We start from the raw sequence: 16,471 nt of genomic DNA, 5'->3' as shown, positions 1-16,471 counted from the left end.
GTCTTTACGCTGCACAGCTGCCTCTTCTTCTTTCATTCTCCCCCTCCCTCTCCCGTTTCTACTTCAATCATGAAACTGATCAATGATCAGCTGATCGGCTCTCTTGTTTGTTTATTGCTCACTTTGCGCCGAAAGAGGAAACCAGCGGATGTTGCGCTAAACAACAGCAGCACGTTTAAGCTTGATCAGCTATCGTTAGAATTTATTTAATATTAATTTCTAGTATCAGCTGATGTTTGCTGGAGCCACAGCTGCAAAAAAGCTGCTGGTCATGATATGGTTTGGTTATCTGGTGAGAGGGAAACATGAAGATGAAACCAGGAGATGTCCTTACTGGATCATCAGAGCTGTGATGGAGAAACAGGTTTACCTTTTAGGTGACATGAATGAGTTGAAGGGAAGTTATGAACTGTTTCTGAGAGACAAATAACCCCAGGATCCTTTTTTAGGTAGCTGACAGCTGGTAACTGTGCAGGGGCGGATCTAGCAAAGTGTTGCCAGGGGGGCATGTAGGGCATTAACAGGGAAAGGGGGGCACAAAGAAACACTTTTCTTTCTTATTCTCATTTAAAATGTCTAGCTTTTAAAAAATAATTATCTGAATCTTACAACAAACGATTGATAGATTGATGCATATATACCATCAGAACAGTGTACATCACTGTCACAACAGCGTTTGTTTTCATTCAAAGGCTTTATGATTTTTCCTATAATGGTGGGCTGGTCTCTAGTCAAAATGCCCAGGACGATTTTTTTGTCCCAGTCCAGCTCTGTATGCAGCTCATCTGCAGTCTGGTGTTGCCTACATCTTCCTATTCAGAAGGCAGAATTTCCGAGTTCTGAGTACAATCAAAGCACCACGACTGCAGTTTTTGTGTTGGATGTAAAAGGCGCACATGACGCTGTGACGTAGGCTAGAATCATGGCAGCAGTCAATGACGGTCCAGGCGTGGGATTTCTCTCGTGGAAATATGCACATTATCTTTTCCTTTCTATTTGTCGGTGGCACAGTGCACTTGTGGCAAGTAAGCAAGCTAGAAGACTGGCAAAGTTATGGAAGCAACACATTAACAAGAAAATTCTGAGTAAAACCAAAGTTACTTTCCCTAGTAACTAGTTACTTTGAAAGTAACGAGTAACTTGAAGTAACTGAGTTACTTTTGAGAGAAGTAACTAGTAATGTAACTAAGTTACTATTTTAAAGTAACTTACCCAACACTGTTCATGGGTCATTCTCTTTTTCTTACTTGTGGAAGGCTTGGATTTGTCATTTGCATGTGAATCAAAGTATATAAAGCCAAACCACCATCTGGCAGATGTCTACACCACTAACATACAAAACAAGTGCCTTCTTGTTTATGCTGTGCTGGAGTCTCTCGGAAAATGTGATTTGTTTCGCAAAGCACTTACCATTATAACAGCCACAGTTCTGGACAGGATGTAGAGTGCTACCGTCACTTCCAGCGTTTGCATATGATCTACCACTTTGCTGCTGAACAGATGCAAGTGGTATAGTATCTGATTTGAATGAGGTTTTAGTGTTCGTGTTTTACTTTGTGTTTAGGTTTTAGGCATGACTTAGTGATTTACAGCTCATATCATTTTTTTGTTTAAAAGAAAGCAGTTATTTTATGTTAGAAACATGATCTATGCAGGTAAAAAATGGGACAGCTGACCTCTAAACACTTTAAATTGTTTTCATGGATGGATGGTGACTGCATGTGCAACTTGTGACGTCCACGCAGCATCATAACCTTTCACACTTAACACTTTCGGCATGTGCAGCGCTCTGCAATCAACCGAGAAATATTACTGCTGAAAAAAAGCACTGCCAGAACACCAACTGATGATGAAGTAGAGTTGTAGGAAGTAGCCTCATAAACTCAAGCTTTCTGCAGAAAATCTCATCTTTTCCATTTATTGTGGCTATTTCCCTGCACAACTTCTGTGCCATCTGGGAATCCCTATGCTGCTGCATTGATGGATTGTAGTGATGCCTCTGGAGGCTCACAGACTTGTGCCTCCAGCTCATTTGTTGTGCCAGCAGCACTGCACACACCAGGTTACAAAAATTGGGAGGGCTGCAGCCAGCTGAAACACCACCAAAGCATCTCATGTGCCAGCAGTAATGATGTCACTTTTGGAGTCTGCTGCTGTTCACAAGCACGACAATGGCAGTGGTATAAATTAAGTATTATAGTTCAGACAAAGAGTCATTGAATTTGAAGCCAACAAATTCAAGGAGAAACCAATATAAACAGACATGAATTAAGCCCCGGCCTGTGCTAAGATAAAAATTTAATGAGTATCTAAATCGAAAAATGTTTTTAGTTCAGGACTTAAGTTAGCATAATCAGTCTCAGAAAACAGAGTCAAAGTGACTTAAAATCTGCCTCCTTTCCACCGATGCAGTGCCAGTACCTAATGAAGAATTGTTCTACCAGTGATTGATGCCAGTAGCTAAAAGCTGACCTCCCCGACCTTCAATGGGTGATGAAGCTGATTGTAGAACAAGAGCATCTTGGTGTGATCAAAAAGTCACACAAGTCTTTGTTTAAAAAGCTAAACCCATACCTATTTTTTGTTTGGTGGTTTTGGTGGTTTTGGTGGTTAGTCACTGCAACCACCTCTCTGTGAAGAGCCTTCACCATTCACCATTCTTCTCTCCTCCTACATCTGGGTTCCTCTCTGAAAGTGAGTAGTGCTTGAAGCTTTTCAGAAGTCTTTTTCCAAGTTTTTCTTTGGACATTAGCTGTTTTTTTAAAACTCATTTTTAGTCCAGTCCATTTACCTGAGTGTTTTTTTTGTTGTTGTTTATGAAGTCACTTAACATTCACCTCTGATTCATTCAAGCATAACAAAGACACCTAACTCAAGAGATGGATCAATGTTGTAACTACACATGACAGGCAGCTTAGCAACCAACCAACCTGAAATTGTATCTTTAGGCATTTTGTTACTAATTTGTTTTTTTTGTTAAAAATACTAAAAATTGCCAAAGGTAACACAGTTTGACTGAAATAAAGTAGCATTTTTATCTCAACAAAGTGATTCCCAAAGACCTATTAACTGAAAACTGGGCATATGTTGGCATGATGCGCAGCAACCCTTAAAACATTAGAGGGAACTGGACAAGCAGAGGACTTAAGAACAAGTGGTAGGCTTAAAAAAAACTATATATAGCAGATGAACAGGACCTGAAAGCTAAATCTTTAAGAAATAGGAAAAAAAAAAACAAGTCTGAGAGATGCATGTGGCCCTTCAGTTGATTAATCTACAGGGAACATAAGAAATAGACTAAAAATCAGTGGCATCAGATCTTATAGACTTATGAATGAAAATTTGAGTTCAAATCATTTTCATTAACCATAGAAATGATTATGATGGCAGCCCACAGCTGAAGAAGAGCTTTTGATGTCTTTTAAGATGTCTGTAGTTTTCAGTCTTCAGTTTTATTTGTCATATGCAAGTTAGCACAGGGTCAACACTGCAATGAAATGTATTTGACAAGCAGAAGACAGTCGCTCAGCAGAATGGTACAGTAGGGGGGGGGCAAATGGGATATTGCACAGTTACGTTTTGTAGTTTGTACAGCATTGCACTTTTTTTTTCTTAATATAAATACCAATAAAGTGGAGTGACCAGTGTAGATTGTACAGAGTACTTGTGAAGCTGCAGGGTAGCTTCTGAGTGCATCCTGTGGAGTGTGTTGTGTGTGTTTAAGTGTTGTGGTTGAGGTGTCGTATGGCTTGGTGGTAAAAACTGTTTTTGAGTCTTGTAGTCCGAGCAGACAGGCTCCTGTAACGTCTGCCAGATGGTAACAAGGAGAAGAGCTGATGTGCTGGGTGGCTGTGGTCCTTGATGATGCTGTGTGCTTTACGGAGGCATCGCTGGAGATAAATGTCCTGAATGGCAGGAAGCCTCGTGCCAGTGATGTGCTCTGCTGCCTTCAATACCTTCTGTGGTGATTTGCGGCTGCTAGCAGAGCAGCTTCCATACCAAACTGTAATGCAGCTCATCAGCAAGCTCTCAATTGCACACCTGTAGAAATTTGAGGTCATGTTAGCGTTCATGCCAAACTTCCTCAGCCTCCTCAGGAAGTAGAGTCGCTGGCGAGCTTTCCTGATAGCAGTGTCTGTGTGAAGGGTCCAGGAGAAGTCCTCGGTGATGTTGACACCAAGGAATTTCTCTTTCGATCTTGACACTGGTTATGTGGATGGGCTGGCGTTCCCTGACTGGTCATTTCCGGTAGTCCACTATCATTTCTCTAGTTTTGCTGATGTTGAGAGACAGGTTATTTTCCAGACACCACTTGTACAGTGCCATGTCTGCAGAACTAATTCTGACAAAATATAAAGAAATAAGGGATGGCTCAAGACTTCTACACAGTGCTATATTTCTTTTGGGCTATGTACCCCAAGAGTTAGACTTTACTCTGCATTTGCTGAAACATCCTTAAGTGCATGAGGGGAGAAACAACCTAAACAGTTGCTTGTTATTGAAAAGGCACCCCATTGAAATGGCAGGATCATTGCTCACCACCTGCCCTACACGCCTGAACTAGCTCTCTGCATCATTGTCTTCTTCTTCCCCAGAATAAACTACACAAATCTTACACCTACTGCAAACGTGCACCTGAAAGTGATGAAAACAAGACTACCTTAAGTGCTCTAAACTCTGTAACACTTCTCACTACCCCTCTGCTTACTAACTGAGCACTGACTGACCGTGAAGTTTGACTAAAATCTCTTTTTAGTGCACTATAGGAAGAAAAAATCTGCTGATAGATTAGCAAATACGAATAAACAAACTCCATATATTTCTGGACCAGTCATGGTGCTCATTTAATCACTGCAACTGACATATTTATGGAACATTACTTACTAAATGAAAAAAATAAAGTTTGGCTGACTTACAAACTTCAGTGTTATGACTTCAGTGTTATTACTTGAGCTGCAGTTCAGAGGCTCAACGCTTAATGAGCAAGATGGGTGCCGCTTGTCAGTTCTAATGGCTGTTTTCTGTGTGCAGCAGACCATGGCCTATGTGGGTCATTCTTCAAACATCCTGCCAAACATTTGTTGCCAAGCACCCCTCGTGTTTCTCATAACACATGACAATATAATGGTCAAATGGGGCCAGTTAGTTTGACCAAAGACAGTATGGACTAAGGGTGAATGATGAATCAGCAGCAGGGTATTGATCTTTGCCTTTACCACATATGGGTCTACACAACAAAGCAAACAGAGTAAAGCACCTTTCAGTCACTTTTATGGAGCCTGTCCAGTTACACCTAATGGCTACATGTCACATGAAGAAGTAGAACTATTGAGTTGAGCTCATGCAGCTGACTTTGTTGTTTTTACTTTTTCATTGCTACTTATAAAAAAGACCTGCAGTCATATTTTCATTAAGTGACCTGTAAATCAATGAATCTCGAGTATTTTCATAACACAACAATTCAAAATCATCGGGATTTCATAGGGGACTGTCTCTTATGCTAAAGTGAGCTGTGAGGACAGTTGCTCCTGACAAAACTGTACCTGCAGGCACAGAGGACAAAATGCTTCATTCTTTGGTTGTTGCTCACATAATCTTATGGCCTCTGTAGCTCCGACTCCAGTCCTCCAAAGCAAGCAAAAAAAACTTTTAAACGAAAGAGCTGCTGGTATGAGCATCTGCTTGCTACTGATAAAAAGACTGCCAGCATCAGACATGATGTGACATGGCGTACTGGTCAGTGACTGAAGCTTCTGATCAAAGGCATCCGGTGATCTAAAACGGATTTTTCCGTATGGTGTTAGAGGTCAAGGGAGACATTTTTTTCATCATGGCGCAGCAGGGCAGCACGTTGGAATCGAGGAATCTAACAATGGGATTTCTCTCTTTGCTCAAATGATGTATTTAATTGTTGATTTGTAAATGCAGTAGGCAATAAATGTCCATTTTCTCCTTCTTGTCTACTGGTAGTTCTTTTTGTTTTGCTTTGCTATTGATAAGGTGCAGGATAACAAGACTTCACTCAAAGACATTAAATCAAAATGTAGTCAGTTTGTAAAAGCTCAGCAAAAAGGATTCACTTTATTGCTTTTGCTTTAAAGGTCTAATTACCATGGAAAAGGAAAAACATGGAATAAAATGCAAAATAATCACTAGAATTTTGCATTTCTGCTTTTTTATCGGTGCTTACTCATATCATTTCCCCCAGAATCCCAGAAACACCAGCACTGGCATCAGATCAGTCATAAAGAATCACAAAAACTGATGAGCCTCACTCTTTTCTCAGCTGTCAGCGATGTAAAAGAAGTTTTCTTTCCCTACATCATTGCAATCAAGATCTTTAAAAAAAAGACATACTGGAGCTACAGTCTATTGCACAATTTGTTTTATGTCAGTACACATTGGAATAGAACAGACAAACGCCTTTGTTTTATTTCTTTGAACTTTATTTGAATGTAATTTTATCAAGGATCTTCTTTCACAATGTTACTCAGTTGTCCTTTATTCCAATAAATCTGTTGCAATACTTGAAAGAACACAGAAGGCTTGCTAGATAGAAAAACTGCTTGTCTGGGCAGATCAGGTGACATAAAATAATAAAAAAAATCCCATCCCACTTCTGGCCTCTTGTGTTATTTCTTCAGCTTCTGGTTCCATGGCTTTCCTAATTAGGTAATTACTGTATGTTGTGGAGGTAGTGAATTGTGAAGAGCAGATCCTCTTTTGACCCAGAGGGAAAAGAGACTGTTTTTGGTCCTGCCATACAAAAACTGTGAGTACAACCCCTTGGGCAAGGCTAGATTCAGCTTCGAGGGTTTTAGAAATGAGATAATTTCCACGGTGTGAGAGGACTTGGTGAATCATGCTGAAAACAGAGGTCAGGACTGTGCTGGAAAATGAGCTACCAACTTTTGGGGCTGACATTAAGACTCTAATGTGTTCAAACAGAATTGAAATAGTTTAAACTTTAATGTCTCAGGAGATACCATGAACATATGTTTGGAGGAAAAGTATTTGATCCCCTGTTGAACTGATAAGTTTATCTACTCACAAAGAACCAAAATAGTTTATGGTTATTTCATTTTAATTGAGAAAGACAGGATATCAACCAAAAATCTAGAAAAATAAAAAAATAGCTATAAGTTATAAGTTGATTTGCATGTCACTGAGTGAAATAAAAAATTGATTCCCTACAATACAACCAGAATTCTGTCTGCTACAGACTGGCTGTGTGCCCATGTTGCATACAGATTGCAATCAATCAATTACAGATACTTCTGATCTCATCTCGTTATATCTATAAAGCCCTCTCCATCACCATGGGAAGACCAAAAAGTTGTCATGAGTACTAAAGTTGTCAAGATGATAGACCTGCTCAAGGTTCAATAGGCTACAAGACTGTCAACAAGACGTTTGGTGGAAATATAAAATTAAATGTTCTCTTGCTGGAGATCCATGCAAAGATCTCCCCTCATGCGGTGAAGATGATCACGAGAAAGGCGATGGATCACCCCAAACCTACACAGGAAGAGCTTGTTAATTATCTGAAAGCAGTTGGGGCCACAGTCAACAAGAACACCACTGGCAACATACTACAGTAATGGAGAGCACTGAAAAGGGTCTGGGACAGGTCTTCAGGCATGATAATGACCCCCCTCCCCCCCAAATATTGCCAAGGCAAAAAAGGAGTAGCTAAAGAAGTAGCACAAGACTTTATGGGGAATTTTGTGGGGTCAGTAAAGCTCCCATCTCAGCAACACTGAAGGATTAAACAGTTATCACAAATATCCCCCTGGATGGCATTAGCCATTTCAGTATTAGCAATTACCAGAGCAACATTAGCTGTCTTTTGGAGCTAAACAGCATTCGGTATCAGTCCAGTCTGTTTGTAACATTAGTAGGCAGTATTAATTTAACAGGATAACACAAATATTCTCTCAAAGTCTGTGATTGAAGCTGAGAAACATTAATGAGCAAGTAAAAAGAAACAGCGGCCTACCTTACCAACTCTTTCTGATCAGCACCACAGACAGGCCAGAAGCACAGCACTATTGTAGACTTCCTAACAGTAGTGTTGTCCTTTATGCATTTTTGCACTACATAAGAGAATTTTAAAATATTTGCCATCATATATCTATATGTATAAAATGAAGAAATAGTGGAGTTATTAGAAGAGCATTAATAATGAATCTGAACTTGAGTACAGCTAGGCGTGTTTGGCCACTCTTCTAAATAAACAGAATTCTATACATGCTTTTATCTAATTTTACTTGTTTTTTTGCACTTGCTTCCTTTCTACAAAGACTGAAAGTCTGTTAATCAATGCTTCTTGACTCTTTGTTACAGAGACCAGAGAAGGGCACAGCAGCAGAAGAGACACTCATCATAATGGAGTACTCAGTATCAGTTGGCAAGCATATTACAGTCATTCTGTATAATTTACAGTGCTAGCATGGACTAATGGTTGTATAGCTGGTATGCTAAAATGCTTTGGTCAGGCATATGTTTCTGTTAAAAATTGTAAATGGGTTGCATTTATATAATTTTTTCAAGTCTTATCGACCAGTCAGTGCGCTTCACAGTACAGGCCATGTTCACAGTTTTCTTCATACAACGTTAGTATCCAGCGTCCTGTCCAGGGTGAACCCCGCCTCTCACCCTATGGTATCTGAGATGGGCTCCAGCCCCCCTGCGACCCTGAAATGGATAAGCAGAAGAGAATGGATGGATGAATTTTTCCACAAAATTCTTTTCCCACTACGGTGTCTGTCGGAGTGAATCTCTTAAAGATACAGTGGTTATAGGTATTAACAACCCTTGTTTGCCTAAATAAATACCACCGATCACGAACACCTATACCATGTACAATCACAAAATTTGGGTCCAATGTGTCACCTGCGCTTGTTGCAGCTAAATTTGGTCGATGAAATACCTAAAATCTCTCAAATCCCAGGTTTAACCTGTGGACAATAGAGATTAGCACTGCAGCCAAACTACGATCAACAGAGATGACTAGTGCCATACGGCTTTTTTCCACTAAGAGGCTTATATTTCATAGAAGGTTATCTCTGGTCATATGTAATTTACACTGCAGTTATTAAGCATAGCCACCACCATGTTTAGTTTCTGCAGTCAGAAAAGATTATATTGGAAATGCACAGTGGGGTGTTAATTTAAACCTTACAAAGTGACATGTAGGTATAATGCACAGCCACTGACACCTGTTAATTCATACTAAGTAGCAGACGGCCAAAATTACACCTCTCAATAAGAACTGTATCACATTAATGCACATCAGGAGCATTATTTGTCCAAGATGCAAGTTAAAAATGCTCCCAAAGGTCTGAGCATGCAGGTGACTGAAGGTACCTCAGAACATTTTAACCATAATACAGATGACACTGTTTTTACTGCAGTAAATACTCCTATCTAAATTTCTTTACATATACTTCCATTTATTTTTTCATTATTTAGGTTTTTTATATTTTGGAGTGCTATTACTCAACAAGAGAAAATTGCCTTGCTCAAAAAGCGTCTCATCCGAGCTGGCAGAGCATCTAGACCTCATGCATGTGTTTATACTCCTGTCTGCTTAAGAGTGAGTTGGCACTCTGCTGATCAGAGGTGTGTAAAATTGCCAACACAGAGACACAAGGTGAAAACGAGTGCAACAGTACTCATGCTGAGTTAGTCACCAGTAAAAATGACACATTAGCTTGCACAAATAGAATGCTTAAGGACGTTTAAGGGTGTTCTTTTGGGGATGATCTGCATTGGGAATGTTTTCTCCCTCCTGTGCTCCAGATTGAAGACTAGAATAATTTAACTGCAGTGTTCTTTCAGTGATTGCCTTCTGTCTTGTGTTACCTATCAATATCTATATTTATTTTTTAAAATAAACTGAGGTTTAGTTTGAATTTGCAGCTCATAATTAGACTGAAAATGAAACCATGCAGTTGATAAGGTATGTAAAAGCATAGTAAATATAACATATGACCTGTAAATGTATCAGAATGCATAAAGTCAAGCTTGTTAACAAGAAAAACCTCCAACTGGGGGCATAAACTATGAGCTCGCAGCTGGAAGGTTTTTCATTAAGCAGGCTACAATACATTTGTTAGTTACATTTGTTAGTTATTTGTTGAAGGAAAAGAACAACATTCATTCTACAAGAATTATACTCGTATACTGTTACTGCCTGATTTCTTTCCCTATCTCGTCTTCTCTGCCAGGCTGAACCGTTTCTTTTTGTTGAGCTGACACCTTGAGTGTATCTGATAGCTCCACTTATAGTCATGAAAACTTAAATGTGTGTTCACTTACTGTCAGGTTGGAGCCAAGTGAGTGATCCAAACACAAACCTATCGAACACTTAACCTACACTGATGGAGATTTTGTTTTATCACCACTGGAAGTGTTATTTATAGCTACTGCAGCTCACCATAGAAATCTGTTTAGTTGTTGCCAGCTGAGTTAAAGATATTGTTGGATTCAACCTGGATATTATTCTTCATTTCCAAAGTCAAAACTCAATATCTGATTTAAAAAGTGTTAAATACCTGTCACTATACTGCATATGGAAGCCATTTAAAATCTAATTATGATATGTATATTTTATATGGACTAGGTTGAAGAGCTTCCTGTGTGCCATTTACATTTTTTTAACCACATTTTATCCTCTCAGCTACTGAGTGTGTTTTCAGTGGCACCTGATTGTAACTGTGATGTTGAATTCTTGATTCTACTTACTTGCCCCAACCAGTCATCTGAGCTCGAGTGTGTCATATGCAGTATTATTTGCCAGAGTGGTCCAAATGCATCCCACTGACATCTGATAATCCTCCACATTCTTGCAGTCCTAACAGGCACTAGGGCAATTACAAGTACTGCGTCACACAAGTGGGCACTTGACTGCTTACTGCAAGTGTGGGTTTTGAGAGGGACCCTTGGCAGCAGTGAAGTACACCTGAGTATGGTGGACTCGGGAGTTTATTAGTCAGACCTGCAAGATCATCTCACTCTCATCTCCCAGCTCGCCAGCTGACATTTCTCATTTTGATTTGTGTTTCAAATTCGTGCACTTTCACACCCCATAATATTTATAGACAGTGCGTGCATAGGATTGCATTGCTTTGTGTGCTTAAAATAGTATTATTTAAGGACTATGTGTTGTTTGCTCTCTTTTGAGCTGGGGCGTGAAAGCACTCATCCAAAGTTCATTGGAGAATGTTACACAAGCATGCAAATGATTTGTTCCTGATCACTCTGTTTGTTGCCAGCCGGAACATATGACTAGTGTCTCTAATCCTCCCTGTAAAAGAGTAATGCATCATGCATAATACTTCAACTGGTCAATCCTGAAATATTACAGGAGACTCTTTTTAGTGCAAAGCCATAATGAACAGTGAAGTCATACTTCTTGTTGCTGACTAAAATGAAGGGAATGTAAGGAATATAGTAAGCATGCATCTGAAAAAGTGCACTTTTAGTAGTTTGTATTTTTACTATTAATTACAGAAATGCATGTTTTCCTAGCATGTAGCGAAGCTCAGGTAAAATCAAACATCAACTTGTTCTTCTAAGCCTAAAAGGTGATCCAAAAATCAGGGCCAAAAAGGTTGGCCTACAAAACATGTTAAATGAAATAAAAGTAATTTAATTATTTTGCTGAAGCAGAGGACATATTCATTTAAATCTCTGCATCTGAATTTTATCAACCTGTCCTGGGAGTTAAAAAACCCCAAAGCCTCGTGAAAAAAAAAGAAGCAGACATGGTTTAAGTTTATTTAAAGAAGAAACAACGATGGAACAAAGCACTGGGCACAAAATTTTAGGTTCCATATGGCATTAATTGCAAAACTTGAAGCAAAATGAGCTGCATCATAAACATTTATTTCTCTAGCCACCTGTTCATCTGTCTATATTTGTCCTTTCTCTCTGCTGCCTCGAATCTGTGCTCATTTCTTTCATTTCTGTGCCTTTTTCCTTTGTTTCTTTGCTCATCACTGTCAGGTCAGAAGGTAAAAACAAAGTGCAAAAGGATTAATATGTTCACTCCTGTTTTTCTCTTTCTGTTGCCCTTTTATTGCCATCCAATTAGTAGTGTGCAGCCCTGTTGCCTCAGCTGAAATTTCAGCTCTTATTGGCATTACCCACTGCAAAACAGGAAAAGCGTGACATTTCGAGTATGTTAAATTAGTTAACTGGCAGATTGTACCGCACATGTTTATGTGATGTGTGAATGCATAATTCAGCCTCTGGTCTACCCATTTCCAAATATGGTATACTTTTTCACTTACAGTGCCGCAGATCAGTGACCAGCATCACTCAAAGAGGGCAAATAAAAGAAATGAAGACAGAGCTTTTTTTTTTTCTTCGAAAAACTTTCACATTTTATTCACCAAATTAGGTAAGTAGACTTAGTGCCCCTTGAAAGAAGAAATGGCTTCCTGAAATGCATGAATGGCTGATATTAACAAGGAACACTCATCTGGCACTCCATTAACTCAGGCTGAATCTACAGCTCAGTGAGACAGCTAGACAATCAGACCATATAGGGCACCTGTCTTCTAAGTCTTTAATACCCTTCTACTTTTCTAGGAGAGGGAGAGGGAACACTTTACTTGCAATGCGACATATATTCAACACAGATCTCCTTCAACCTTGAATGAAGTGCATTATAGTCTCTTTAGTACTTTGTTTTCTCGTTTCTGATTTTACAGCATGCCATCCACAAAGCAAAGAACACAGAAAGAATGAGGAAAAAAGTTCGTAATTGTGATAAAGAAATAACTCCTTTATTTCTTTTTTAAGTGGTTAAAAAAATAAACCACTTAAACCTGTGCTTTCAATTCAAGGATAGATAGTTTTAAGCAAACAGTGTCATGATCCTGGGTCTGTTGACCCAGCGTTTTGAGTTTTAGTTTATGTAAGCCCGTCAGGTTTCCTAAGTTCATTTGTTATCATGCCTAGGTGTTTCTAGTTCTTATTATTTCCCCCTCGTGTTTCCAACTATGTTAAATCTCCCCTGCTCTTCATGCATTTCATGTCTGTGTCTTACGTTGTCAAGTTCGGGTTGTCATGTCTATGTCTCTTTATGTTTCCTGTTTTATTGTGAAGAGGTCTGGTGTTTCTGTGTTCATCGTGTTCAGTTTTACTCTCCCACTGTGACGTCATTATGTTCATGTGTGCCAGCTGTTTCCCCATGTGTTCCCACTTCCCTCATCATCCTCCTGTGTGTATTTAGTCCGTGTGCTTTCAGTCATTTGTTGTCAGGTCGTCTGCGCATCCATGTCTCATCTCCAGGTACCCATGTCAGTTCACTATGGTTAAGGTTTTTTATGTTTTGTTATTAGTTCACCCAGTTTAGGTTATTGTTTAGTTTTCACCGATGCCCTATTATTTTGTACCCTCATTTCTAGTCTCAATAAACGGCTTGTTTTGTTAATCCACACCACGTTTTGGTCTGCGTTTGAGTCCTCCTCTGCAACACATACGGTCTGCCCCCGCCAGACCGTGACAAACAGGACATGCCCAATACAAAGGCACTGTGGTCACTAACAGGGTGTTAGTGACCACAGTGCCTATATGACATATATACACTCAACACCTTTTGTAGTACCAGGTTGGATAATAACCTTTAACATTAAAAACTGCTCTAATCCTCTGTGACATACATTGAACGAGGCGCTGGACAGTCCTCGGAGATTTTGCGTCATATTATTGTAGATTTATCAGCTTTTATGATGTGAATCTCCCATTCCCTCAAATCTCAATGGTCATCTATCAGATTGAGATCTGGTATCTGGAAGTCATCTCAATGCAGTGAACTCTCAAGAAACCAGACTGAGAAGATTTGGGCTTTGTCACACGGTGCGTTAACCCTGTTAGAAGCAGCCATCAGGAGATGGGCACACTGTGGTCATAAAGAGATGGATGGATGGTCAGAAACAATTCTGTTTTTACTAAGTGGCCCAAAGTGTTCCAACAAAATATCCTCCACACCATTAAGCCGCCACCAGTCTGAACAAGGCAGGATAGATCTAACCATTTGCATCGTTTACACAACATTTTAAACCTACCATCCAAATGCGGCAGCAGAAACTGAGACCAGTCAGTTTTTTTTTTTATCTTCTATTGTCCGGTTTTGGTGATCCTTGTGATTCTGGCCTCAGTTTCCTCTTCTGAGCTGGCATGTGTGGCACCTAGTGAAGTCTCTGCTGTTACAGCCCATCTGCTTCAAGGCTGTATGTGTTTTGCTTTCAGAGATACTCTTCGGCAGACCTTGATTGTAACAAGTGCTTATTTGAGTTACTGTTGCCTTCCTATCAGCTTGAAGGAGTCTGGCCTTTCTCCTCTGACATTTGGCATCAAGAAGGAATTTTCATCCCAAAGACTCACACAAGTTTTGAAGCCACTCACAATTTCACAGCTGGGTTACATGTATGGTGGCCGATGGATAGTGATCTAAAGCCCACCCATAGCGTCTGTTAACAAAGCTGTAGTTTTCAACACGATACTTTTTCAAAATATCAAAGCACTGAGGAGCACTGATAGAGTCACAGTTTTTTCTGCAAAACAACCACAACTAATTCCATTAACATATGCAGTCACTATCTTGACAATTCATAACAAAGGTAATGCAAGTACAAAGTAAAACTGATGACAGGTGGAAAGGAACCTTTTTAGAGTTACCTTGATAGTCACACCCATAATCCCATAACAGGATTTCCTCTATACAATAGCGCTGACACCAGTGTTCTGTACACCTTAACATCTCAGCTGCAAATAACAGAGAGTGGAAAAAGGTGATATTTGGTGTGGACATGAATATTAGCCAGTCTAGGTTCTTCTATGCATTTTGGTCTTCTGTTCACATGGAAAATTGCACAAATATCTGTGAACCCAGCATTTTCTGACTGAACCACAACATTTTATGCCATGGAATGAGAACACACTTATATCAACTAAAAACGGTTGAGGTGAGGTTGACTTTAACTGGGCACTTGAGTTGCAGAAGAAAGAAAACAAACAGACAAAAAGAACAGTTGTCAAAAGTATATCAGCTCTAAATTAAGTGGCTTTGAGACCTTTGAAATGGCTTTTCACCAGTGCGCAAAAGAAAATATTAATTAGGTTCCCCTTTGCCAGCTGTGTCATCTTTTAAAAGGATTTGTGTAGCTGTGTTCCCTATCAGTTTGGAAGGAGACACGGGAGAATTAGAGTCAGCTGAGAGAAGGAAGAGAAAGTGGATGGGGAGTCAGTGGTCTGTGAAATCAAGCACTCTTTTAAAACAGGAACCGATGAGCCAGCGACCTTGTAGTCAGCTAATCAGAGAATTCTGATTCATTAAAAATGTTCGACTTGTTAGTTAGCTCTCCTTAGAAATCTGTTTGCTGCTCCAGTTAAACAGAAGCATTAACCAGCAAGCATCAAGTGCATCGTTTGGAAGAAAACCAGTTTAACAGTTGGTACGAGTGGAAATGATTGCTCCAAGGAATGGCTGCTTGATTCACTTTACAGTAAGCCCCATTACAGCTTGGAGCTTGTTGACTTCCTGTTACATTCCAGAAAAATGGCTAATGGGTGAGGGGAGTAGCAAATGTTAAATGTGGGTGAAAGAAAAAGCTAAACAGAGCAGATTAAAAAAAACAACATTTGTTTTTTTGTTTTATTTGTAAGATGAGGTAACTCAGAGACAGCTACAAGCACATGATCAGACAATACAGAAAAGATATGGCTAAACAAACCAAAGCAAGACACTACTCACTTGTAGATCAAAACACCACTAAACTCACAATCAGAACTCAAAGTACACCACTGAAGCTCACCACTCACCAAACGCTTACAGCAGTGTGATTGTGAGTGGCTCCTCAGGACAAATGGGAATCGGAGGGGAAGATTGATAGCAACACCACAAGCCACCGATCAAAAAGAATACTATTCTCTCTTATGAAATCAAGGTAGGCCCAGCTTTAAGGGTTGTTTAGGCCCTGAAAATGTTGTCTATATGCCTCTGGGTTAAATTTGTAGTCTAGCAAGATGGCACTCTTTAGTTTTTAATCTTGTCGCCAGTACATTGCTGTAGCTTTTTGCACAAAGGCCTCAAAGTAAGTCTCTATCAATACAAGGAATGACTGCCTTTTGCATTTCTTGTTTACAGTCTAACAACAGAGGATGACGTTTAATGGGGCTGAGAATTGTTTAAAGACAGGAAAAGACTTAAGGCTGTTGGTTTTGTATCTATAGTGTACGTATTAATGGGGGATTTGTGCGTGGTGAGGATGCGGACATGCATGAAAGCTATCTGGCCTGACTTACTGCATTGTGCAAAGGAGGAACACATTCCTCAGTTAACTTTATGTAATATTTGTTAGGACTGGCGAGTCATTTGATTAAAATAACATATAAATAACCAAATGCAAGTGTAAGACTGATGTTGAAATTTTTATCCCCCAAACAACAACAACAA

The sequence above is a fragment of the Astatotilapia calliptera genome, chromosome 1 (assembly GCF_900246225.1).
Source record: "Astatotilapia calliptera chromosome 1, fAstCal1.2, whole genome shotgun sequence".
NCBI classification, from domain to species: Eukaryota; Metazoa; Chordata; class Actinopteri; order Cichliformes; family Cichlidae; genus Astatotilapia; species Astatotilapia calliptera.
The sequence above is the reverse complement of the archived record's forward strand: the minus strand, read 5'-3'. Positions refer to the sequence as shown.